At 56.7% G+C, this 25,000-nt stretch overlaps 1 protein-coding gene across 1 annotated transcript in view; it reads left to right on the top strand.

The window, feature by feature from the left end:
- The window catches only part of KrT95D (phosphofurin acidic cluster sorting protein KrT95D), a 220,735-nt gene that overhangs the window by 45,214 nt on the left and 150,521 nt on the right, over positions 1–25,000 (top strand). The gene's annotated exons all lie outside the window — the stretch shown is intronic.

The following is a 25,000-nucleotide window of genomic DNA, read 5'->3' as shown; positions in this document are numbered from 1 at the left end:
CGCCGAAGTTCACGCCCTTTGAAAGACAGCGATCGAGTGGGCGGCGGATCCGGGACGACGACGCGGAAGTTGACTTGCAGCGTTTTTAAAGGAGAAGGGACACCCCCCCCCCACCCCCACCCCCCGCCCGGCCCTCGCTGTGATTGGCGATGAAAAGCCGCGCGGAAGGACTGGGATTGGGACCCGGGGGATTCTCCCCCCTCCTCCTTGTCTCCCTTCTCCCCCCTCCTCCATGTCTCCCTTCTCCGCCCTCCCCCTTGTCTCCCTTCTCCCCCTCCCCCTCCTTGTCTCCCTTCTCCCCCTCCCCCTCCTTGTCTCCCTTCTCCGCCCTCCCCCTTGTCTCCCTTCTCCCCCCTCCCCCCTCCTCCTTGTCTCCCTTCTCCCCCCTCCTCCTTGTCTCCCTTCTCCCCCTCCTCCTTGTCTCCCTTCTCCCCCCTCCTCCTTGTCTCCCTTATCCGCCCTCCCCCTTGTCTCCCTTCTCCCCCTCCCCCTCCTTGTCTCCCTTCTCCGCCCTCCCCCGTCCTCCTTGTCTCCCTTCTCCGCCCTCCCCCGTCCTCCTTGTCTCCCTTCTCCCCCCTCCTCCTTGTCTCCCTTCTCCCCCCTCCTCCTTGTCTCCCTTCTCCCCCTCCTCCTTGTCTCCCTTCTCCCCCCTCCTCCTTGTCTCCCTTATCCGCCCTCCCCCTTGTCTCCCTTCTCCCCCTCCCCCTCCTTGTCTCCCTTCTCCGCCCTCCCCCGTCCTCCTTGTCTCCCTTCTCCGCCCTCCCCCGTCCTCCTTGTCTCCCTTATCCCCCCTCCTCCTTGTCTCCCTTATCCCCCTCCTCCTTGTCTCCCTTATCCCCCCTCCTCCTTGTCTCCCTTATCCCCCCTCCTCCTTGTCTCCCTTATCCCCCCTCCTCCTTGTCTCCCTTATCCCCCCTCCTCCTTGTCTCCCTTATCCCCCCTCCTCCTTGTCTCCCTTATCCCCCCTCCTCCTTGTCTCCCTTATCCCCCTCCTCCTTGTCTCCCTTATCCCCCTCCTCCTTGTCTCCCTTATCCCCCCTCCTCCTTGTCTCCCTTATCCCCCCTCCTCCTTGTCTCCCTTATCCCCCCTCCTCCTTGTCTCCCTTATCCCCCCTCCTCCTTGTCTCCCTTATCCCCCCTCCTCCTTGTCTCCCTTATCCCCCCTCCTCCTTGTCTCCCTTATCCCCTCCCCCTCCTCCTTGTCTCCCTCCTCCGCCCTCTTCAAGTGAGCGGCGGGGCCTGCGCGGGCGCGGGTCCGGCGGAACCGATATTGGAGCGGGTGTCACGGGCGCCGCAGGCATTTGCATGCAATATTGGCCGCCCCGGGACGCCTCTTGCCGTTGATCGCGGCGCGCGGCTTTGACGGCCTCGGCGCATTATTCATCCCTCGGGCGACCCTCCCCTGGCTCTGCTATTGCCCTTGCCCCCTGCCCCTGCCCCTGCCCCTGCCCCTGCCCCTGCCTTTTCCCCTTCCCCCTACATCTGCCATTGGCCCTGCCCGTGCCTCTGTCCCTACCCGTACCCCTGCCTCAGTCCTTGCCCCTGGCACTGCCCTTGCCTCCGAAACCGCCTGGCGGAGGGCACGGGCCTCGGAGGGCAGCGTGGGCAACCGAGCAGGTGAGGCCGCCGGGGATGCGGGGGTACAGGTAGTATGTGAGAGGGGGGGGGGGGGGTCGGCGGGGAGCGTTGGTTGGCAGAGTTCATGGTTTTCGGGCAGCGAGTTGGAGTTGGTGGAGTTGGCAGGGGAGTTCAAGTTACGTTATTGACGGGGCCATCGCGGTACTCGGGACGTCAGAGGCGAAGGTGTGGGTTTCGCCCCGACTTAGTTATTTTGGTCCCGGTTTTCTATCTTTCTTCTTGTGTGATACGAGTACTTTCAAGTTTATCTCTCGCACCGCACTTTGTCAAGACTTGCTTATGCCCCCCTTCAGTATTTTCCCTTATTCATTATTTCTTTCTTCTACATTTCTCAGGCTTTGTCTTCTCCATTTTTTCCGTGAAATTCCTTGCTGTATTTGGATACTCTACATTTCTGTGAAATAGCTTTCTCCTCTCCGCGTCTCGTTCTTTCCGCCGAATTTCTTCTTTTTAAGTTAATTTCCTTTTTATGTGTTTTCGTTTAGAACGCGGGCGGGTCCGATGAAGCTCGAGGAATGGCGAGGCGCAGATTCAGTGTTTACCTTCTAATAGGTCTTGTTTGGCTGCGAAGTCCTCCGGCTGACGCCAAAGACCTCTCGTGCGACTCCAAGGCGCTCTCTCGCACTGCGCGAGGCGCTGCGGAGGCGCTGCGGAGGCGGAGCCGGAGGTTGTGCGCTCGAGCCGTCCCGAAGCCGCGTCTGCGTCCGAGTTTGGGGCATGAAGCGGCTATCAAACGCATGGCTTGATTTAAAACCGGAACCACGCATTTATTTTCGGCTCGGGCATCGCTCTCTCCTGCTCAGGGCATGGGGAGGGGGAGAGGGGCTGTTTCGGGTGGGGTGTGTAGGGAAGGGGGCAGGGGAAGGGGGCGGACGAAGGAGGCAGGGGGAGGAACGGGACTTGTATCTAAACATCTGAGCACTTATTGAGGGTGCCAGAGTGCCAGTCCGCGGGGGGCGTAGGGACGCATGGGAGCGACCTTGGCTGGTATTTATAAAGCCAGCGTCTCTCTCTCTCTCGCTCTCTCCCTCTCTCCCTATCTCCCTTCCTTCTTTCTTCGCTCTCTCGTGTCCTCCCTCTCCTTCTCCCTATCTTCCCATATCTCTTCCTCCTTATCCCCCTCTTTCTTCACTTCGTGTTTCACCATCTATACTTTCCTCCCTTCTCTCCTTGCCTTCCTTCCCCTCAATCCCTTTCCTTTTCTCCTCTACCTCCCCTCCACCTCTCTTCCTTCTATCCCTCCCCTCTTTCCCCTCCTTCCTTCACTTTCTCTCCCTCCTCTCCTTGCCCCCTCGCACTCCCCTCCTTTTCGCTTGCCCTCCCCTTCTCTCCTCCCTCTCTCCTTCTCTTCCTCTCTCCCTCCCTTCCTCCTCTTTTTCCGCATCCCTTCCTTCCCCACCTCCCCCTTTCTCCCTCCCTCCCTCCCTCCCTCCCTCCCTCCTGCTGGTCGGCGGAAGGGCATTACGTCATTGCTGGAGAAGCTGTTCTCGCTTCCTCCGCCGACGCGAGAGGCGAGAGGCCGTTGGGATCTCTTCAGGACTTCGCGTGGCTTCCTTTTGTCCTTAATTTCCAACTCGTCCGTCCGGGAAGCGGCGAGAGGCACGCGCGCGGGGGCCTCGCTCTCTGCCTTTCGTTGGGCGCGCGACGCCCGCGCCCGCTCGTGCACGCGCGTCTGGAATGCTGATACGAGCGAGAGGAAAGGAGTCGCGGGCCTTTTTCTCGCTGGCTGTTTGGCTCCATGGTCGGCAAACGGTTCTTGGAGGGGCCACGTCATGAGGCGTTGGGGATGGATCAGCGGGCAGGCCCAGACGGCTCGCTGAGTGAGGGGATCTGCTGAGCGAAGGCCGAGGCACCAGCGGGCATGGGTGGCGGTGGCGAGTGGGCCGCCGACCACGGGGATGCAGCGCGCCATGGGGGCGAGTTGCTGGCCTTCAGTCCAGGGGCCTGCTCTGGCGCCGTCGTCCGCCGAGTCATCCGTCTTAAAGGGACAAGAGGCACCTTACGCGGCCTTTTTGTCTTCCTTTGGGACACTGAGGACTGGGATGCTTGGCGGTGTTTGTAGCCGTGGAGAAGCTGCTGTGTGTATTCTTGCAAGAAAAGAAAACGCTTAGGAATTTTCCGAATGATTTTTTAAGCATTGTTCTGATACAAAAAAGACACAAGGAAAGTGTTTCCTTTTAATCCCCGTCGGGGAGCGGAGCCGCGGGAGTGGTGTCGCAGCGGCGGCTGGCTTGGCGCAGGAGCAGCCTCCGAGGGTCAGCGAGTGCCGCTCGAGCTGTCAGATTGATGATGTATCCGAGGCAGGCGAGGAGGCCGGACTGACAGCTATGTTCGGGCGACGCGAAGGGGTCGGCGCCCCTCTGCCGCCCTCCCTGCCCCCTGCCCCTCCGCCTCGTACTCCCGCTCTTCTTCCACCCCCCCCCCCTCTCTCTCTCTCTCTCTCTCTCTCTCTCTCTCTCTCTCTCTCTCTCTCTCTCTCTCTCTCTCTCTCTCTCTCTCTCTCTCTCTCTCTCTCTCTCTCTCTCTCTCTTTCTCTCACGCGGGCACGTGCACGCACACACACACGCACACGCACACACCCTCTTTCCATCCCTCGCTTGTTCCTTCCTCCTTCTATCTCTCCCACCCCCTCCCTTGCCTTGTAACGATAGCTGCCTCTTACATCTATCACCCCCCCCCCCCCCCCGCCTAGAGCCACTTACAGAGAAGTGGTGTGACCTCTCCCATTCCTGAGCCATTCGCGTGCTGCTGTAGTTTAGGCAGGCGGCCACGCATCGGAAAGACAGGTGTAACTCCTACAGGAATATCTCAGGAGAGTCGAGGTTGTTCTGCAAAGGGACAGATGCTAATTACGAGGTTCTCTGACACTTTCGTCATCGCGCCGGTGGCCCGTGCATAATTTGTGTCTCTGATGTTCTGTGTTCGCGCTAATGGAATCCTCTTCGAATTTGCGTGAGTTATGTCTGCAAGTTGGATGTCATTAATAAACGTGACCCGAGTATTGGTGTGTTGCGCAGCGTTGGCTGGTCGATTGATTGATGGAATTCGCTTATATGATAGAGGTGTCAATACAGGATTTACAATTATAGATTATGTTATTGGGTTTTAAGAATGGATTGCAGAAAAAAAATGTTATGATGAACATGACACAGACATGTTGATATGATAATGTGATAGATAGTTTGTTTTGATGGAATTGACACAAAAGCTATTAAGCTTCATGTATTTTACAACTTTGCTCGGTAGTTATCTAGAGAATGCCTAGTGTAATGTGTATGGTTATGGTTTCAATGAAGTCTAAAAATGGTAGAAATTATTTTTTATTTCATAATTAGCCCATAAAAAGGCTTTGCTACTGTGTGTCGTATTTGCAGATTCAGTATGGATGCGCATTTTCATGGGACATCGGGCACGCATTATAATCCGGTACCGAAAGCGACTTTAATCATTGCAGACTCGGCCAAATTTGCCCAAATGCAAACTGGAAAGCAACAAGCAGAATTACCATACGATGTAAAATGGATACCTCTGCAATAGTAACAACAATCGCACAGCTGGTCATGAGCGAGAGATTTCTTGAACTGTTAAGCTGAATATTCTAAAACAGGAAACTGTATTATAACACAGAGGACCCCCCCCCCCTCGTGATTTCCCTGTTTTCTGATTGCACATGAGAGGGCGCTGTCATGTTCCCAGCACTGCTACGGTCAAGGCCCTTTGCAAACAGTTAGTGACTGTTGGCGAAGCGATCACAGCGCACAAACGCGCATCTCGCTGCCACACAGTGGACGGAAAGTGCCATTCATGCAAAGCTCTCCAGGCTCGAGTGCCTAGGGAGCCTGCTGGCAGTATCGGACGCCGTGCCTGGGCGTCCGCGCGAGGCAGGGCCGCGGCCGGCCAGCAACAGAGTGACAGGCATCAGCTGCGAGCAACGCAGATTCCTGGCACTGAAATGCGAGCCGTCCGGGGAGGAGGAGGAGGAGGAGGAGTGCCTCGTCCCGGTGTGACCGCCGGTCGCGGCTCAGGCCACAGCAGTCCGCTCCACTCCTCCCTCTCATGGCCAGGGGACGTGGGGGGGTGCAATTGTGGCTCGATGGCGGCTGATCCTGCATGCGGGCACAGAGCAAGGCGTGGGCGTCACGCGGGCGGGAATCACGGGACCCGCGATCGATATCACGCGCCCACGTGCGCAATCACCAGAGGCGGCAGCGCAAATAAGTTACCGCCGCTCGGCCGGGCCTCGTCGTCGGGTGCGCGGCGATGCGATGTCGCCGCTGTCGACGGCTGTCCCAAAGCGCCGCCGCGCGGAGGCGAAAGCAGGAGTGGAAGCAGAGATAGATGCTTAGGGGAAGGAAAGAGGAAGAGGAGGGGAGGAGGCGGGTTCCCTTGATCGGCCTCTTCTCGCGCGTCCGAGAGGCGGAAGTAATAAAGCTAAGCTCCGGCGGCGGGAAACTCGCAAGAGGCGAGCTCCTCTGAGGGGCAGTGACGTCATCGCGGAAGAACAAAAGGAAGCGAGATTACTGTAATGGAGACAGGCAGGCACAGGCCGGCGGCAGACGCAGAGGCGCAGGTGGGCAGGTAGTCAGACAGACAGAAAGGCAATAGGAAAGCATGGAGAGGGAAAACATAGAAACAGATATACATAAGAATAACCAACCGACTGACTGACTGAGAGACAGACAGGTAAATAAGCAGACAAGCAAGCAAGTAAACAGATAGGTAGACAATCCCAGAAGAATCGTTCGACAGGCAGGCAGGCAGTCAGGAAAGCAGGCAGGCAAAGAGGCGAGAGACGAGGCAGGCATTGAGGTAGATCGCGAGGCAACCGACAGTATGTGACGGAGATGACACAATCTTGACGGCGTCGCCGACATTTTTAGGGAGAATAATTGCTTGAGAAAGTGAGGCCTTAGACAGCCTCAGCTGAAGCGCGCGAGGAAGCGCTGCTCGTTCGTGCTGCTCACTTCGAGCAGTGAGGCAGCAGTTCAAAGCACATTTATGTGGACGGAACAAAGTGACAGGGAGAGAGACAGAGCGTGGGCGTGCGCCCGAGGAGGGAGACAGCCCCGGCAGAGGACAGAGCGGACAGCGAGCGAGGAGGCCCCAGCGGGTGGTGTCCCGACGGTGTCCTTCCCGACTGGGCCTTTCAGCGCGGCCCAGCTGGCCACATTCCACGGCTGGACAGATGGGGTAATGAGGGCAGATGGCGCAGCGAGGCTAATAGGGCGCCGTCGTTAGCGCAAGGCCGGGCAGTGGGGGCTGCAAATGGGCGGTGGGCGTGGGCTGATTGTGCAGTGGGTTCGGGTGGACCCACAAGGGAGGTGACCGCCCGAGGCAATGCGGCCGCGGGGCGGAGCGAAGGGGCTGCAGGAGGACCGGGCGGCGAAGGGGCTGCAGGAGGACCGGGCGGCGAAGGGGCTGCAGGAGGACCGGGCGGCGAAGGGGCTGCAGGAGGACCGGGCGGCGAAGGGGCTGCAGGAGGACCGGGCGGCGAAGAGGCTGCAGGAGGACCGGGCGGCGAAGGGGCTGCAGGAGGACCGGGCGGCGAAGGGGCTGCCCCATCGCTGTGGCGGTACAGATGTTGCTGTCTTTGCTGCCGTAATTGTCACCACTGCGTTACAAGGATCCGCGTTCTGCAGTGACAGCTCAGCAGGAGGAATGCCCGATGTGTTAGGCCACAGGAATGAGCTGCAAGGACCTGTTTATATTTCATTTGTTTTTTCGACATGCCATGCCTTTCTTGTCCGCAATGGTTTCCTTTGAACCCAGATTGGATTATTGCATCCCAGATGAAGGGAGGATGAGATGTACATTTCTCATCGTATATATATATATATTTTTTTCTCTTGCAGGTAATGAGAGTGGTCTTGGATTTTTGCGTGCGTGCGTGCGTGTGAACGAGGATGCATCGTAGTAAAGGCTCAGCTGCGGCCCTGGAGGAGGCCTTCCCATGGCGTGCTGAGCCCGCCGTGGGCGGCGCTGACGCTCGTCGCGCCCCTACAGGCCCAGGGGAACAGAAACCCTAAGTTCCGTAGAGAATCTTTGTGATTTACTCTAAGGCAAACATCGTTGGTAAGTAAATGTGTACAAAGCATTTGAGTCATTTATTTCTAGGAATCGCATACAGAATAGTATTAGAATATAATTTAGAATATTGAATTACTTTGTAATATGTAAAGATGGGTAAAGTTTTTAGTAAGAATACGTATTTGAACATATTGTTACGTGAATTGTTTATTTGTAAGAATTTGAAGGTAGAGGGTAGAAAGATAAATCTTAAATACAAAGAATGTTTTACTCCGCTCGGAAGAGATTTAAAGTCGTCGGATTAAAGAAAATGGAGTGACATATATTCGTCGCACAAACTTATGAATATTCATGGAAGTGAAATATACGACGGGAAGTAAGAGCAAGGTTTTATGCGCCGGCAGTTCATCTCGGGATCCTCGGGCTCCCGCGGCCTGTCACCAGCATCGGAAAATAACCGATTCCCTCGCGATTCGCGTCGGGAAGGCCTTTGAAAGCGGCGGGTCAGGGACGCCGCCGGGCCGCCGGGATCCCGAGAGAATTTTCCGCAAGATTAGCGCGAGCGTCGGCGGGGCCGGTCGGGGGCCGGTCGGGGGCCTGGTCGGGGGCCTGGCCGAGCGACACGCAGGGATGGGAAGCTGACGCGCTCAGACAAACAGACAGACAGAGGCAGACATACAGAGACAGGCATACAGACAGACAGGGACAGGCATACAGACAGACAGAGACAAGCAGACAGACAGACAGAGACAAGCAGACAGACAGACAGACAGAGGCAGACAGGCAGAGACAGGCATACAGACAGACAGAGACAGGCATACAGACAGACAGAGACAGGCAGACAGAGACAGACAAACAGAGACAGAGACAGACAGACAGAGACAGGCAGACAGAGACAGACAAACAGAGACAGACAAACAGAGACAGAGACAGACAGATAGAGACAGAGACAGACAGATAGATAGACAGAGACAGACAGATAGATAGACAGAGACAGACAGATAGATAGACAGAGACAGACAGATAGATAGACAGAGACAGACAGATAGATAGACAGAGACAGACAGATAGATAGACAGACATGCAGGCAGACATAGGCAGGCGGACGCGCTGAGTGGAAGAGACCAAGTGCGCCAAGTGGCTTCATGAGCCGCCCTTCGCGCCGGACTGAGCTTTGGCGTTCGGTCACAGCGGTTTACTGGAAGAGGAAACGAGGCTTTGGAGACCGCCGCCGGGGACGCTTTTTGCGGGCGGAGACAAGAAGGGGCGGAGAAACCGCGCCCCGTTGGGGCACGGGGAGGGCATCCTTGGCTCAGAGGTGGAGGGTGGAGGCTAAGGGGTGGAGGGTGGAGGATGGAGGCCGAAGGGCATCGCACAGCCAGTGAGGGAGCGAAATTTGAGAGCGAGGGCGGTCCCGATTGCCCTCCAAAGTAGGAAGTGATAAGGAGGCTGCAGGACTTCTCGAGATAGTCGAGGGACGATGAGGAGAAGGGTGGGAGGGGGGGGGGGGTAAAGGCGCAGGAAGGACCCGTCGAGGGGATGTCCGCCGTCCCGGGACGCCCGCGAGGGAAAGGTGTCGCGAACCACGAACGTTAAGCGCTTGGACCTCTTTCTCTCTTTTTTTTGTAATCTTGCCTCTGCCTCTTTTCTGTCTTTCACTCTCCTTCGTCCCGTCGTCCGCTCGCCCTCTCTCTCCCTCCCGTTGTTTGCGTCAGAAACAAAGATGATTTTCCCGGCAGAGAGAAACTGCTGGGAATCAGATTACAAAGAATGACGGCTCCGGATTCACTCCCGTCTGTCAGTGCGGATATTGGTTCGATGGAGGTTAATATTGAATCAGTCCGGATAAGAAAAAGTGAAATAAGAGAGAGATGTATTCGGATAACGGGCTAGGGGCGGGGGGGGGCTGGAGGGAGGCAGGGAGTCAGGAGGGGCGGGCAGGGAGGTTGGGCGCCCCGGGGAAGTTCGGGAAAGGAAGCCCCTTCGCGAGAGACGTCGCTCGGTCCTGGGAGAGTGAGAAAGTCGCAGTGGGGGGGTTGTATGTGGAGAGCCTTGAGTGTCGCAGACGACGCCTTGGTCGCTGTGGGAGGAAGCAGCGGGCGGTGGGCGCTGAAGGGGGAATGGCCCTGCTTGGGAGGCTCGCTTGCTCCCTCCCCTGTCCACGCGACCGCTCGCCCTGCCGCTCGAGTGGGGTTAAATACACGTGTACACGCTCATATGTACACGTGTGCTTGCTCATGTGTACACGTGTGCATCGCCTGCGAATTCGCCACCGCTCTCCTCTGCCTTCTCCTCCTCTTCCCCATCCCTATCCTCATTATTCATCATCCATCCATCCATCTATCTATATCATCCACCCACCCAACCATATATCTATTTATCCATCAATCTGTCCATCCATCTATCTATTTTACTATATCCATCCATCTATCTATTTATCTATATCCATCCATCTATCCACCCACCATCCTGTCTCCGGCTTCCGGTTCCCCAACTCACCCTCGTTGAAAATCCCGGGAAGTGCGAGAGCCAAGGGAAATCCGGCAAGAAATCCAGGCCAAAATCCCGAAAGAAATTTGGGGATAAGCCCGGGGGCGAACCCGGGGATATATCGTGAGAGTAAAATCCTGCAAAATATGAGGAAGAAGGCGGCGGCGGCGATGTCTCAGCGGCGGACTTGGCACCGGCGGAGGAGGATCCTGCGGGAGATTTCCACGTCCTTCCAGGCAGGTCGGGGGGGGGGGGGTCTTTATTGCATTATTCAACTGCAGGGAACGAGGCGCCCATTTTTCAATGCCGTTGTTATTATTAATGTTATTATTGCTGATTACTGTTGTAATTATTTTTGTAATGTTGATGTTCTTGGTGCCACAGCTGCAGCTGCTTTGCTATTCTTGTTCTTGCCACAGATTTTGCTGGTGCTATTCATCCATGTGCCAGCTGATTGGGATACTCATCCTTTGGTAGTCTCTTAAATGCTTTACTAAGTCCACACCTTGCTGTGTAAGTATCTCGACTATGACAGCTGGGAGAGTCACGTGACCCTGAGCCCAAGGCGTCAGATGACAGCTGACAGCTGGGCGTCCACGCGCGCTAGGCACAGGCAGCTGGAGCGAGGTCTCAGCTCGCCCCTCTCGCGCGCCTCCAAGTGAGGGCGCTGGAGGCGGGAAGGAGCCTGGAGGTTTGTGCCCCGCGGGGGGCGCCCCGTCCGTCCGCCGGGGGGGTGGGGGGCGAAGAAGCGACCGGAGAGCGACTCGCTGAGTCGAGGTTGAGGGGAAACGGACGCTGAAGGGCTTGTTGCCGGAAGAAAAAAGAGGACCTTTAATTCTTGGTTCAGAAGTAAATGGCGACCACCACTCGGGCGGCGGGCGGGCGTGAGAAGGCTTGCGTGTTGCTCTCTTTCCTCTAGAAAGCCCCTGGAGAATAACCCTTTATCTCAAACGGATCAGTAAACATCGGTGCAGTCATTGGAAGAGAGCGCCCACTGAGGAGCTCAGTTCCTTCGTCATCGTTGCTCCGCCTCCAGCAGCGTCTCCGAAGCGACTATCTCAGGTCCTGAGGTGCCGCTGGCCGGCTGACCGACATTCCGTCAGCTTTAGCCGCTGCAGCTGTCCTCTGGGGACGACGCTTAGGGACGACGCTTAGGGGCAGTCCGCGCTGTTCCCGCTTTTAGCTTTCGCGAATATGAAGCCGAAGCCGTTTCAGCGCGGGCGCCAGGCAGGCTGGCAGGAGCAGCAGCAACAGAAGACCTAGTTCCGGGCACTGGTTTGTGGGGCGCCGAAGGAGTCACAACAGCCTTGCCCCGCGCGCCCGCTGCTTGCGGTGCCCTGAACGAGTCTGGGAATGCGGGTAATTGCTGGCTCTGTTGGCGTGGCACGGGCGGCGAGCGGCGGAAGGGGCGTGCAGTCGCCTCGGCGGCCCGGGCGGGTGAGGGTGCTCGCTGGTGCGGGGAAAGGGGTGGGGAGGGCGGGGGTGATGGCTGGGCGGGCGGAGAGCGGGAAGCGAGGGCTCAAGTCTTATTAAAAGATCTTGATTGCATAATGACCGCGATTGGCGATGGGACGCGCGTTGCGTTGCCAGGCAGACAATCGCGCAATTAGCTGATTACTCTCACGTTCGGGCTTCACTCACTCTCGCTCTCCTTCCCTTTCTCTGCTTATTTTCCTTCCTCCTTTCCGTCTTAGCTTTCTCCCGCTCTTCTCCGTCAGTTCTCCTCCCTCTCCCTCTCTTCTCTCCTCCCCCTTCTCTTCCGCTCTCCCCTTTTCTCTCCCCTCTCATCTCCCTTCCCTCTCCTCAGTCCAGTGTACGCACAAACACACGCCCAAGGCCCGTGCCGACTCCCGGCGAGAGAGAAGCGACGAGCAGACTTCTCCCGCAGGTCTGGCTGCGGCGGCGCGGCGTCGAGCGGTCCTTCGGTCCTTCGGACGAAGGGCTTTTCCCTCGGTCTCATCCGGCGGCGCCGCCCCCGATGCACCGACTTCAAAGTGGCCGCGAGTGAATGCTGTTAGACGCGAGGCTCTAATGGATATTGCAAAAAGCACCGCAGGTTGCTAGCAATTTTGCATGGCCTTTAAGTGGGCTCTGAATCAATAATTTATGATTCCTATGAAGTTCTAAGTGAAACATTTATGTAAGTAATTTATCCAAATTGCGGCGTTTTGATACCCTAAAAATTGGTGGAGTAAAGCCCTGAATTGCCCCCTGTAGAGTGTGGCGATGGCTCTCCTCAGGTGAGGGAAGAGGCGAGGAAGGGAGGGCCTCCGCGGCATCACATGGAGCCACATCAAGCTTCACTGGAGGCCATTTCATCATAAGCTGGAGACGTCCTTTGAGCGCGGCCGCGTCCCCCAGACGCTGATGGGGTTAGAGGGGCGGGAGTGGATCCACGGGGAACAAGCGCCCTTGGGGAGTGGCTCCCTTGGAAGTCGCGGCCGCGGCCGGCCCCGAGCATCGCGGACGGACGTCGGCCGACTCCGACGCCGGATTCCGGTGCTCGAGCTCGGGCGCCAGGTAGAGGCAGAAGGACGCTGGGGACGCCGCTGTCCGTGATGGGGGTGGGGGTGGGGGTGCAGACGCTGAGGGGCGGAGCTGCTTTTTTTTTGGGGGGAGGGGGCGCGGGGAGGCCATGCATACGTGATTATCTCTATTCATATCCTTTCATGCCTGGCGTCTTGACATCCTCTCTCTTCTATTCTTTCTCTTCCGCTCTCCACTCTCCTCCCCTCCCTCTGAGACCCCCCTCCCATCCCCTCCTGCCCACCCCTTTCCTCCTCATCCTCTCAGGTTCTCCCCTCCTTCCCTTTCCCTCGCCTCCCTTCTCCTTCCCTTTCCCTCCCCTCCCTTCTCCTTCCCTTTCCCTCGCCTCCCTTCTCCTTCCCTTTCCCTCGCCTCCCTTCTCCTTCCATTTCCCTCGCCTCCCTTCTCCTTCCCTTTCCCTCGCCTCCCTTCTCCTTCCATTTCCACCGCCTCCTTTCTCCTTCCCTTTCCCCCGCCTCCCTTCTCCTTCCCTTTCCCTCGCCTCCCTTCTCCTTCCCTTTCCCTCGCCTCCTTTCTCCTTCCCTTTCCCCCGCCTCCCTTCTCCTTGCCTTTCCCTCGCCTCCCTTCTCCTTCCCTTTCCCTCGCCTCCCTTCTCCTTCCCTTTCCCTCGCCTCCCTTCTCCTTCCCTTTCCCTCGCCTCCTTTCTCCTTCCCTTTCCCTCGCCTCCCTTCTCCTTCCCTTTCCCTCGCCTCCCTTCTCCTTCCCTTTCCCTCGCCTCCCTTCTCCTTCCCTTCCCCTCGCCTCCCTTCTCTGTCCCACCGTTAGCGAGTGTTATTGCGTAATTCCCCGCCTTTGGTCCGCCCGCGCCGACGACGTTCGATACCCAGAGCCTCCGCGAAGGGCGGACCGGCGGGCGTCCTTCGTGGAGCGAGTCTCGCTCCCTTGGAGGGCGGCGCGACCGTGCTCTCGCCGCGTCCTTTGTCTGGCCGCGCTGCGAGGCTCAACTTGTTTGGGCGTGTTGCGGCCCCAACGTTGCGCCCGGCCGCCTTTTGTCCCTGGAACGGAGCCCGAAAGGGTTGCAGGGGAGGGCCCAGGCGAGGGGGGGGGGGTGACGGGGGGGGGGGGCGAGGACGTCGTTGTAGCTTTATGGGCGCCGTTATTGGCTTCTTGTCTCTCCCTTGTTGCTCCTCTCGGCCGCTCGCACGCCGCTCCGAGGCTCACGGGGCGCGGCGTGACGTGGAAGAGAATGATGGGGCGAGCGAAGAGGGAGGAGGTGGAAAGGGCAAGAGGACGAGGAAGGGGAACGGGAAACGAATGGGGATGGGAACTGGGGAAGGAGAAGGAAAAGGGGAAGGGAAAGGGAAAGGGAGGAGGGAAGTGGGAGGGGTCTGCCTGGTGGAACTGTGTTTTCCTTGATCGCACATCCAAGCTATTGCGGTGTTCTGAGCTCGGCTTGATTGAAAATAGATTTGGGTTTTCAATTCTAATGCAACAAAAAATCTTTTGTTTTGTGTGAGCACTGCAGATCGTTTCAGTTCTGCCATTAAAAACCAATTTGACGAACCCTTTGAAAGAAAACTGTGAACATAAATTGGCCTCCCAGCTGATGTTTGACTCAGAATGGAAGGAGGAAGTGCAGTATGGGGCAGTTTTGGATACAGAGTAATGGGCGCTGTTGCAGTGGCGGAAAAGGTTAGCAGAGCAATATTGTTGCACAGCACAAAATACTGCGGGGCTGCCCTGCAATGAAAGCGGCGTAATTGCGGCCGCGGGGCAGACACCGTGGCAGTGAAAGAAACATGGCCGGAGCATCGGGGACTGCGCGCTGCACGCCGCTGCGAATGGCACTGCGGGCGCCAAGGACACGCGAATAGGTCTTGTTTATAACGTTGAAGGGGATCGGCCGCGCGTCGACCTGTGGAAAGAGAAAGGAGGTGGGGGGGACGAAGGAGGAAAGAGGAGAAGAGAGGAGGGGAGAAGGACAGGAGAGCCGAGTGCGCCGCGGGTCGCCCTCAGGAAGCGCCGGGGAGTGGAGCGCATTCCGTAAGGCGCGCACAGCCCTGCTTCTGGCGCCTTCGGGGGAATCATCTGGCCTGGATCTGGCCGAGCGCCCGGGCTTCGGGCTTAACAGGGGGAGAGAGGAAGGGAATGGAAGAAATGGGGGAGAGGGGAAAAGAGGAGCAAGAAAGATGGGGAGGAGAGGAGAGAAGAGTAGGGGGTTGAGGGGGGGAAGAGTGCGCTAGAGAGAGCGAGCGTGAATGAATGAGTGAGAGTGAGACGGCGTGCGTGCGCGCGTGTTTGAGTGCGCCCGGTCCCAGCGCCCACGCAAAGCGCGACATTATCGCCATCGAGCAGTGATTACATCCCGGGTTCACTGACCTGGCCTCGCCTCCTCGCCCGAGCTCGTCGCGAGCGCCAGACGAGAGCGCTCGGGGCTGATTGGACGATTATCCAGCGTTAACCGATATCCTGTTTCATCTGTTGATAATTGCACCCCCCCCCCCCCGCAGCTGCAGACCCTCCTCCTCCAAGCCGCGCAGCAAAGCCTCCCTGGGCGGCCATGCTTAGGGGCCCTCAAGAACTTTGATTTTGAACACTGGGGAAGCCGTTGTCAGGAGCAACAGATGCTTTCGCTCGGATCCAGAGGCGAGGGCGGGCGCCGAGGGAGCGCGGAAGGGGCTCTGCGGGCTGGATGGCCAGATGGCAAGAGCAAACAAACGTTCCGCGGGATTGCCTCCGAGTGAGCAAACCGATAGACACGGTTACGCTGACCGATAGATAGGCAGACTTCTACTGACGCAGAGTCCTTCGTGTGTTTATTATGCAGAGCGAGAAGTAACCGAGTCTTTATGTCGGATCCTGACGAGCCATCAAAGGGAAGCTCCGCCCGCGCGAGATGCGTTTACGGGGGCGCTTTACGGCGCTCTGGGGGGGGGGGGATGTGGCGGGAGAGGGAGAGTACAGGCGGGAGGGGAATAGGGAGGGAGAAAGGAAAGACGAAATAGAGGGAGAAAAAGGTCGGTGGGGAATAAGGGGATTTTTGCTAACTGCAATGTCATCTGCCCCTTGGGTTGATATGGAAAGAGAAAATGCAAGGGAGGTATTGCAAGCATGAAAAGGAGAGGAGAAAAGGGTGAAGTGACGATATATATGCATCCCGCTTTCTCTCTCTCTCTATTATGATGATAATGATTATAGCAATAACAATAGCAATAGTAGTAATGATAGTGATCATGATAATGATAATTTCATAATGATAAAGAAATAGTTAATTAGATGAAATACGCGACGTCTTCTCTCTACATAAAAAAGGGAAAATAATGTCCTACAAAAGAGACACATATGATGACTTTTATGAGGAATAGGATGTTATATTTCTTGCATGTCCGGACCTTTTATATTATCCTACTAATCTGAGTTGTTTTAAAGACATTTATAGGCGGCAGTGAACGTCCTCTGCCAAGACAACCTATCACCTCCATGGCGAGGCAAGGGAGTTGAGAGAAGAGTCGCCGAACACGCAAGTGGGTCTCCTCGGAGGCAGCGCGTCCGGACCCCTGGCGCCGCGGCAAGCAAGGAGACAGTTGCGTTCTCTGGGCGTTGGTAACCTGTCATCAGAAGTACTCGGCGCGCGTTCGGAATCGTCGAGAGCATCTCCACTCTGTATGCAGATGTGACGGGATCTGATCGATTTTTATCGCATGAGAAGGAATCCTTGACGTATCGGCTGCTCCGGCGTTTGGCGGGAGGAATTAGCCTGCGTTTTTATGTCCGTCGCAGGATCCGGTTCCTTGCGGAGCGGCGGCGGAGGAATTGAAAAGAACTTTGCTTTTGTGATTTGGTCAGCCCTCCTGAGTGTTGCCAAGTAACTCGCACCGATGTTATTGATTTCCATTTTACTTACTCCCTTTTCTTCCTCTTATCTTCCGGCATTCTCCTTGCTCCCTCTTCTTTCTTCCCCTCCCCAACATGAGGCCTTCGCTTTCTCTCTTCTCCCCTCTTCGCTTTGTTTGCCTACGTCTTCTCCCCGCAGTTTTTATCTTTCTTTCTTTCTTTTTCCTTTTTCCTTCCCTCCCCCTCTCCTCCCGCCTGCGCTGCGTGCACTCGTTTATTCAATCTATTCCGGCTGCCATTCGCCTCCGCTGCCATAATGGGCGCACGTTAAGCGACAGGCGAAATGAGTAGCCTTGTTTTGGCCCGAGAGGAGCAGCGCGAACCGAGGGAAATCTTTGAGGCCTTGGGGGGGGGGGGGGGGAGCGGCCGGTCGCGCGTGGAAGAGAGGAGGGAGGGAGAAGGTGAGGGGAGGGAAGGGAAGAAGGAAGGGGGGAGGGAGGGGAGAGGGAAGGAAGGGGGGAGAGGAGGGGAAAAGGAAGGAAGGAGTGAGGGGAGGAAGGAAAATGTGAGGGGAGGGGGAGGAAAAGGGAGGGAAGGAGAAGGAAGGAAGGGGGGAAAGGGAATGGAAGTGGGAGGAGTAGAGGAGGGAGGGAGAGAGTGGAGGGAGAAGGGGAAGGGGGAGGAGTAGAGAGGGAGGAAGAGGGAAGAGAAAAGGTGGAAAAGGGAGAGGAGGGAGGGAGGGAAAAAAGAAGGAAGGAGAAGGGATGGGAGGGAAGGGGGAGGAAATGAGAAGGGAGGAGAGGAGAGAGGAGTGAGAGGGGAGGGGAGGGGAGGGGAGGGGAGGAGAGAGGGAGAGGAGAGGAGAGGAGAGGAGAGGGAGAGGAGAGGGAGAAGGAGGGAGGACTGTGTTTACAAGTGTGGACGTGCTTGACCGAGGAGGATGGGCGGGGGAAGAGGAAGGAAGAATCCAAATCAAAATCTTACCCTGTGTGAGTGTGCGTGTGCGTGCGCGTGCGCGTGCGTGTGTGTGTGTGTGTGTGTGTGTGTGTGTGTGTGTGTGTGTGTGTGTGTGTGTGTGTGTGTGTGTGTGTGTGTGTGTGTGTGTGTGTGTGTGTGTGTGTGTGTGTGTGTGTGTGTGTGTGTGTGTGTGCGTGCGTGTATGTGTGTGTGTGTGTGTGTGCGTGTGTGTGTGCGTGTGCGTGCGCGCGTGCCATGGGGGAGGGGGCAGTGCCACGAGGCGGGGAAGCGGCCGCCCGGAGGAACTCCGAGCCTGCGAAGTGGGCGGCGAAGCCCTTGCTGTGGCCGGGATGAGGCGGGTTCCAGCGTGGACTGAAGAGGCGACCCGATCCTCCTGGCGGGCGGCCGCGCGGCGCCCCTCGCGCGAGGCGCCCGAGGGAGGACGGGCCAGTTCGGGCCTTCGGGCGGCCCGGGGAGGACTCGGGCCGATTGGGGAGTAGAGGGACTGGGAATCTTATGAGGTAAGAAGTTGGGAGGAGGAAGAAAAGGAGAAGGAAGAGGAAATGGAGGAAGAAGGAAAGAGGAAGGCTAAGAAAAGCAAGGGCACGAGTTAGAAAAGGAGAAAGAAGAGGAGGAAAAGGAGGAAGAAACAGAACAGGATAGGAGGAGAAGAAGAGAAGTAAGAGGAGGGGGGTCAAGATGAGGGTGGAAAAGAAAACAAGTTGCAGCTGCATAAAGTACAAATGAAATTTAGAAGACAGTGCTAGAGAGAGGAGAAGCGGAGGGAGGGAGGGAAAGCAGGCAGACAGACAGACAGGCAGGCAGGCAGGTAGGTAGGTGGCGTGTCCACGGAACGGGAGTCTACCCTCGGGGAGTTTCGTCGAGGCGGGAGTGGCGAGTTCCAAGGCGTTTTTTCTTCTCGGACGGAATGGGCGGCGGCGGGCAAGGAAGCCTTGCGCCTTGGCGAAGATGCAGGAGGAGCGGAGAGCGCTGACGGATTGGCTTTGTGGGCGTGGATTTGTTTTCTTCCGGTTGCGAAGTCTTGAAGCTTTGTCATCGTCCGAAAGGCCGAAGCGCCCCGCGAGAGGGGAGGGTTGCAGCATCCCGCTGGCCCTCTGGCGAGCCGCCGCTTAGCCTCTGCAAATTGCCAATTTGACGACTGGAATGTCATTATCCGTGTCCGAAGAAAGGGATCTGGGAGGAGCCATGAATCCCGGGGTCATCTCGGGGAGAAGGCTTCGGCGCCCCGAAGCGCCCTCGCCCGTGTCGCGCCGCCGAAGGGCGGGAAGGGGGCGCAGAGGAAGGAGGGGGAAGGCGTGCCGTGCCACCCACGCCGAGGCCTTCCTTTGCTTGCATTTTCCGCTGCATTTGCCTCTGGCGCTGGCTACATTGGCCTCCGTCTTGGGCGGTGGGGGGTGGGGGAGGCAGGGCGGAAGCGATGTTGATGCAGTGTTTTCCATTCATTAAAGGCCCCAGGGACACTGACGGCTCAATTTGCAGGAGAGGGAGGGGCCGGGGGAGGAGGCTGAACCAGAGGGGGCGGGGGAGAAGGAGGAGGAGGCGTGTGTTTGAGTTCCACCGGGTTTTATGGAGCCTTTTACGGCTGTTTTTGCTCCTCGGCATATTGTTCGCGGTTCCCGACGGCGCTCTTTGCCAACGAAGTACATCTCGAGATGACCAAAGCGCCGCGGGTTATGCATGCGTTATGTTTGTCCAAGGATTGGATAAGTTGGAGGCCGATAGAGCTTTATGACGTCATATTCGGGAGACTGTCGTTGAGGTGATGCAGATTGCGGTGGAGGTGGCTGTCTGGGTGGGGGGGGGGGGGGGAGGTAATTCTGACCCCGTTTAATTTTCTTAGATTTGAGTCAATTCGAAAACACTGCAGCGTGCTCTGAATGGTTGGCGCGAGCACTTTTATATCATTTTAGGAAGAAATGGCCAAGGGTTTGAACTGCCTCTCCGATCACAGTCCGCGCGCCTCTCGTGCTCACGCGGCGGTGCCATGGACGCGCCAGGATTCCCGACCAGTGCGGCCGCCCACTGACCAGGAGCCCAAGGTCAGGATCGCGGGCGTGCGTCTCGGGGATTCAAGAGATCAGGCTAAATTGCATCGTGGCCGAGGCGGCGGCCGTGACCTTGCGCTGATGGGAAAAGTGGTGGGCGCCCCACGGCACTAGGGCCCCTCCTTCTCCCCTTCCCTCACCCCTCGGCCTCCCTCTTTCCCTCCATCACGCCCTCACTACCCCCTCCCCGGCCCGGGTGTGTATCGGTTGCTTTCTCGGACCTGTTGTCAGGGATGGCCTTCGGGGCGAAGGGGAGATGGAGAGGAGGAGAAGGGGAGGGTGGGAGAGGAGGAGAAGGGGAGGGTGGGAGAGGAGGAGAAGGGGAGGGTGGGAGAGGAGGAGAAGGGGAGGGTGGGAGAGGAGGAGAAGGGGAGGGTGGGAGAGGAGGAGAAGGGGAGGGTGGGAGAGGAGGAGGAGGGGAGGGTGGGAGAGGAGGAGAAGGGGAGGAGGGTGGGAGAGGGAGGAGAGAAGGGAGGGTGCGGGAGAGGAGGAGAAGGGGAGGGTGGAGAGTGAGGAGGAGAAAAGGGGAGGGTGGGGAGAGGGAAGGAGAAGGGGAGGGTGGGAGAGGAGGAGGAGGGAGGGTGGGAGAGAGGGGAGGAGGGTGGGAGAGGAGGAGGAAGAGGAGGATGAGAGGGGTAGAGGAGGAGGAGGAGAAGGAGAAGAGGAGGCAATAGAAGCCAAGGGACAGAAGGGAAGAAGGAACCCGAAGGACAAGAGGAGGACAAGGGCGAGGAGCGAGCGAAGGGCGGCCAGGCGCTCGCTGTGGTGTATTTTGGATGGGCGGAGCGATACTGTACGGGCGTGAGTCAACTGCTTGTGGGTGGCCGGCATGAGCGCGTGTGGGCGTAAGGGTTGTCATGTGCGTGTGTGAGTGTGAGGGCGTGACGCAGTGATGGAAGGCAGGCACGGGTCAGTGACGTCCCCCGCGCGCGGCTAACAAACGTTGTTTTGAGATAAAGGTAGAAGAAAGGAGAAGAAAAAAAGGAGGAGAAAAGGAAGAAAGTACGAGAAATAAAGGAAGAAAGGAAGAAAAGATGAATGAGGAGGGAGGGAAGGAGGGAGGGTGGGGGGATGGGTGGATGGGTGGGAGGGTGGGTCGGGCTGTTCCGGGAATGCCCATAACCCTGTCAGTTGGGCCGCAGTGCCTGGCATTCCTCCCTGCCTGCCCGCGCCTCGCCCCTCCCGTGCCCAGATCCCTCGAGCGCCGTCTCTCTGCCCGGCGCGATGCCCTTAGGGCCAAGTGTCCTCGCGTGTGTTGCAGAGGGCGGTCTGAGGGCCCCAGGGACGGGGTGTGGTCGGCCCCTGGGTGCGGGTGGCCCCCTGGGTGCGGGTGGCCCCCTGGGTGCGGGTGGCCCCCTGGGTGCGGGTGGCGGGCGGGGTCCACGCTGGGAATGCCACTGAAGGGGATCTAGCGTGTGGGGCGGACGGGGACCCCCCCCCCCCCCCGCCCGTCGTGGCTGTGCGTAATTTCTACATACGTTCGCACTCATCCCGTCCCTGACAGGCAACAATGTTTACACACTCTCACACACACACACACACACACACACACACACACACACACACACACACACACACACACACACACACACACACACACACACACACACACACACACACACACACACACACACACACACACACACACAACATACATACATACAGACACGCGTATGTGTGTGCACATTCTGGATATATCAGAGTTAGGAGATTGCTTCCCTGGAGGTTGATATATATGGAAATGTTATTTGCTGGCGAAAGGATCCTGTCCGAGGGATGGCGTTATGGCGGCCGGATTAGGTTGCGGGAGGGAGGGAGGGAGGGAGGGAGGGAGGGAGGAGGGGAGGGAGGGAGGGAGGGAGGGAGGGAGGGAGGGAGGGAGGGAGGGAGGGAGGGAGGGAGGAGGGAGGAGGAGGGAGGGAGGGAGGGAGGGAGGGAGAAAAACAGAGAGAGACCAGAGACAGCAAACAAGAGACAGAGAGCGAGAGAAGAGAGAGAGACAGAGAGAGTGGGAGGGAGGGAGAGAGAGACAGAGAGAGGGAGAGAGGGAGAGAGAAGGACAGAGAGGAGAGAGAGAGACGAGAGAGGAGAGAGAGAAAGAGAGGAGAAAGAAGACAGAGAGGGAAGAGAGACAGAGAGGGAGAGAGAGACAGAGAGGGAGAGGGACAGAGAGGGAGAGAGACAGAGAGGGAGAGAGAGACAGAGAGGGGAGAGAGGGGAGAGAGAGAGAGAGAGAGAGAGAGAGGGAGAGAGAGAGAGAGAGAGAGAGAGAGAGAGAGAGAGAGAGAGAGAGAGAGAGAGAGAGAGAGAGAGAGAGAGAGAGAGAGAGAGAGAGAGAGAGAGAGAGGGAGAGAGAGAGAGAGAGAGAGAGAGAGAGAGAGAGAGAGAGAGAGAGAGAGAGAGAGAGAGAGAGAGAGAGAGAGAGAGAGAGAGAGAGAGAGAGAGAGAGAGAGAGAGAGAGAGAGGGAGAGAGTGAGGGAGAGAAAGAGGGAGAGAGGGAACGGGAGTGGGAGAAGGGGAGATGAATGGAAAGGATGACAGAGAGGAGAGGGAAAGGGAGAAAGGGATAGGAAGAGGTAGTTGAAACGGACGGATCGGGAGAGGGAAAGGAGGAGAGAAGAGAGGCGGGAGAGGGAGCACAGGAGGGAGAGGGCTCTGCTGCCCGGCGCTCGTGCCACGTGTGACCTCGGGCGAATTCTCGACCTTTTTAGGCCATGTAACTGACACCGAAGGGAGGGGGGCAGGCTCCCCCCCCCCCTCTCTCTCTCTCTCTCTCTCTCTCTCTCTCTCTCTCTCTCTCTCTCTCTCTCTCTCTCTCTCTCTCTCTCTCTCTCTCTCTCTCTATCTATCCTATCTAATCTATTTATCTGTCTTTCTTCACCTTCCTCTCTTCCTCTCTCTCGTCTCTCCTCTTCTCTCTCTCTCTCTCTCTCTCCCTCTCTCTCTCTCTCTCTCTGTCTCTCTCTCTCTCTCTCTCTCTCTCTCTCTCTCTCTCTCTCTCTCTCTCTCTCTCTCTCTCTCTCTCTCTCTCTCTCTCTCTCTCTACTATATATATATATATATATATATATATATATATATATAATTCATATATATATGTATATATGTATATGTATATATATAATGTATATATATATATATGTGTGTGTGTGTGTGTGTGTGTGTGTGTGTGTGTGTGTGTGTGTGTGTGTGGGAATGGCTTGTGTGTGTGTGTGTGTGTGTGTGTGTGTGTGTGTGTGTGTGTGTGTGTGTGTGTGTGTGTGTGTGTGTGTGTGTACATATATATGTTTATACATATAAATATGTATAAAAACACACACACACACACACACACACACATATACGCGCGCAAGTGCATATATATATATATATATATAGATATGAACATATATATATATATATATATATAGATAGATAGATGGATGGATGGATGGATGGATGGATGGAGGCATGGATGGATGGAAAGATGGATGGATGGATGGATGAATGGATGGATGGATCGATAGCTGAAGGAATGGATGGATGGATAGATAGTTGCATAGCTAGATGGATAGATAGATAGATAGATAGATAGATAGATAGATAGATAGATAGATAGATAGATATGAACATATATATATATATATATATATATATATATATATATAAATATGAACATATATATATATATATATATATATATATATATATAGATAGATAGATAGATAGATAGATAGATAGATAGATAAATAGATAGATAGATAGATAGCTAGATAGATAGATAGATAGATACATAGATAGAAATGCACATATATATATAGATATGAACATATATATATATATATATATATATATAGATGGCGGCGATGTCTCAGCGGCGGACTTGGCACCGGCGGAGGAGGATCCTGGGGAGATTTCCACGTCCTTCCAGGCAGGTCAGGGGGGTCTTTATTGCATTATTCAACTGCAGGGGACGAGGCGCCCATTTTTCAATGCCGTTGTTATTATTAATGTTATTATTGCTGATTACTGTTGTAATTATTTTTGTAATGTTGATGTTCTTGGTGCCACAGCTGCAGCTGCTTTGCTATTTTTTTTGCCACAGATTTTGTGGTGCTATTATCCATGTGCCAGCTGATTGGGATACTCATCCTTTGGTAGTCTCTTAAATGCTTTACTAAGTCCACACCTTGCTGTGTAAGTATCTCGACTATGACAGCTGGAGAGTCACGTACCCTGAGCCCAAGGCGTCAGATGACAGCTGACAGCTACGTCCACGCGCGCTAGCACAGGCAGCTGGAGCGAGGTTAGCTCGCCCTTCGCGCCTCCAAGTGAGGGCGCTGGAGGCGGGAAGGAGCCTGAGGTTTGTGCCCCGCGGGGGGCGCCCCGTCCGTCCGCCGGGGGGGGGAAGAAGCGACGGGAGCGACTCGCTGAGTCGAGGTTGAGGGGAAACGGACGCTGAAGGGCTTGTTGCCGGAAGAAAAGAGGACCTTTAATTCTGGTTCAGAAGTAAATGGCGACCACCACTGGGCGGCGGGCGGGCGTGAGAAGGCTTGCGTGTTGCTCTCTTCCTCTAGAAAGCCCCTGGAGAATAACCTTTATCTCAAACGGATCAGTAAACATCGGTGCAGTCATTGGAAGAGAGCGCCCACTGAGGAGCTCAGTTCCTTCGTCATCGTTGCTCCGCCTCCAGCAGCGTCTCCGAAGCGACTATCTCAGGTCCTGAGGGCCGCTGGCCGGCTGACCGACATTCCGTCAGCTTTAGCCGCTGCAGCTGTCCTCTGGGGACGACGCTTAGACATGGGGCAGTCCGCTGTTCCCGCTTTTAGCTTTCGCGAATATGAAGCCGAAGCCGTTTCAGCGCGGGCGCCAGGCAGGCTGGCGAGCAGCAGCAACAGAAGACCAGTTCCGGGCACTGGTTTGTGGGGCGCCGAAGGAGTCACAACAGCCTTGCCCCGCGCGCCCGCTGCTTGCGGGCCCTGAACGAGTCTGGGAATGCGGGTAATTGCTGGCTCTGTTGGCGTGGCACGGGCGGCGAGCGGCGGAAGGGGCGTGCAGTCGCCTCGGGCCCGGGCGGGTGAGGGCTCTGGTGCGGGATAAGGGGTGGGGAGGCGGGTGATGGTGGCGGGCGGAGAGCGGAACGAGGGCTCAAGTCTTATTAAAAGATCTTGATTGCATAATGACCGGATTGGCGATGGACGCGCGTTGCGTTGCCAGGCAGACAATCGCGCAATTAGCTGATTACTCTCACGTTCGGGCTTCACTCACTCTCGCTCTCCTTCCCTTTCTCTGCTTATTTTCCTTCCTCCTTTCCTCTTAGCTTTCTCCTCTCTTCTCCGTCAGTCTCTCCTTCTTCTTCCTCCTTTCTCTCCTTCTCCTCCCTTTCTCTTCCGCTCTCCTCTTTGTCTCTCCCCTCTCTCCCTTCCTCTCCTCAGTCCAGTGTACGCACAAACCACGCCCAAGGCCCGTGCCGACTCCCGGCGAGAGAGAAGCGACGAGCAGACTTCTCCCGCAGGTCTGGC

The sequence above is a fragment of the Penaeus vannamei genome, chromosome 13 (assembly GCF_042767895.1).
Source record: "Penaeus vannamei isolate JL-2024 chromosome 13, ASM4276789v1, whole genome shotgun sequence".
In the NCBI taxonomy this organism is placed as follows: Eukaryota; Metazoa; Arthropoda; class Malacostraca; order Decapoda; family Penaeidae; genus Penaeus; species Penaeus vannamei.
Note: the sequence above shows the minus strand (reverse complement) of the source record. Positions and strands in the feature narration are given on the sequence as shown.